The following is a 1,132-nucleotide window of genomic DNA, read 5'->3' as shown; positions in this document are numbered from 1 at the left end:
GCCTTTGTGTTGTGTGATTATTATGGTAGTGTAGGCTGAGAGAAATAAGAAAAATACACTAATCTGGAGTGAACACACAGCGTACACCATTACTACAGTAGTTCACAATAGAGGATGGATACCCGAACCGAGCCCATCGGGACCCAGCGGTACCCGACGGGCCCGGGACGGGTTCGGACAGATATTTAGAAATGATGTTCAGGTTCGAGTCGGGCTCGGTCACATCAGCGCGATAAGGCATTTAACATTTTAAATTAAAAACAGCTTATTATGTAGGTGCGCGCCTGTGTTAACGTGTGCTTGTTGCCCCGTGTGCGCTGATGCGCCCATCTGTTGACATTTCTGAATGCCTTCCTACAAACGTACATGTGTCATTAGTATGATTAAAAAAAATTGATTTTAACTGTGTTGGGCTCAGACATAAATATCTTAATGCCCGTCGGTCTTGGGCCGGGTTCGGTTACTGCTCTGTTGGACGCGGGCCGGGCTCGGACAGAAAAATGTGGCCTGATCCGGACTCGTAGTTCACATGTAAAGTAACATTACAATTACTCACGTTACTGTAATTGAGTATTGAGTAGTTTTTTTGTGTACTTTTACTTTTAAGAGTAGTTTTTTTAAAACCTGTAATTTCACGTTTACTTAACCCTGGTGTTGTCATCCCGTCGACCATGCAACTTGTTTTCCTCTCCGGTAAAAATAGAAAATGAACCCTATTTAAGACGCATTTTTCAAGGTTTGTCGGGTTTTTTCTGTACTTTTTCTTTATTCAATTTTTTTACTACCACCGTATTCACCATTAACACCAACTTATGAACTCTAGTTTTACACTTTTTTGGAATTCATGGTCAATATACCTCATTAAAATTAAATACCTAATTTGAGTTAAAAAGAAAAAAAAGGCTGAAATTATGAATTATTTCGACAAATAGTTATGATTTAGTGGATAATCACGACTGTCAAAGTTTAGTCCGGATACGGGTTTTCTTCCCGTCGACCAACAAGCAACTTCTTGTTTTTTTTGGGGTCAAAAATTTAAAATTTAAAAACAAATTATCAGTTTTGGTCGTCTTTTTCGACACTTTTCTTGATCTGCCGACGCTCTTAGATGTCGACTGTAGCGATAGTAATG

The sequence above is a fragment of the Sander lucioperca genome, chromosome 19 (assembly GCF_008315115.2).
Source record: "Sander lucioperca isolate FBNREF2018 chromosome 19, SLUC_FBN_1.2, whole genome shotgun sequence".
Classification (NCBI taxonomy): Eukaryota; Metazoa; Chordata; class Actinopteri; order Perciformes; family Percidae; genus Sander; species Sander lucioperca.
The sequence above is the reverse complement of the archived record's forward strand: the minus strand, read 5'-3'. Positions refer to the sequence as shown.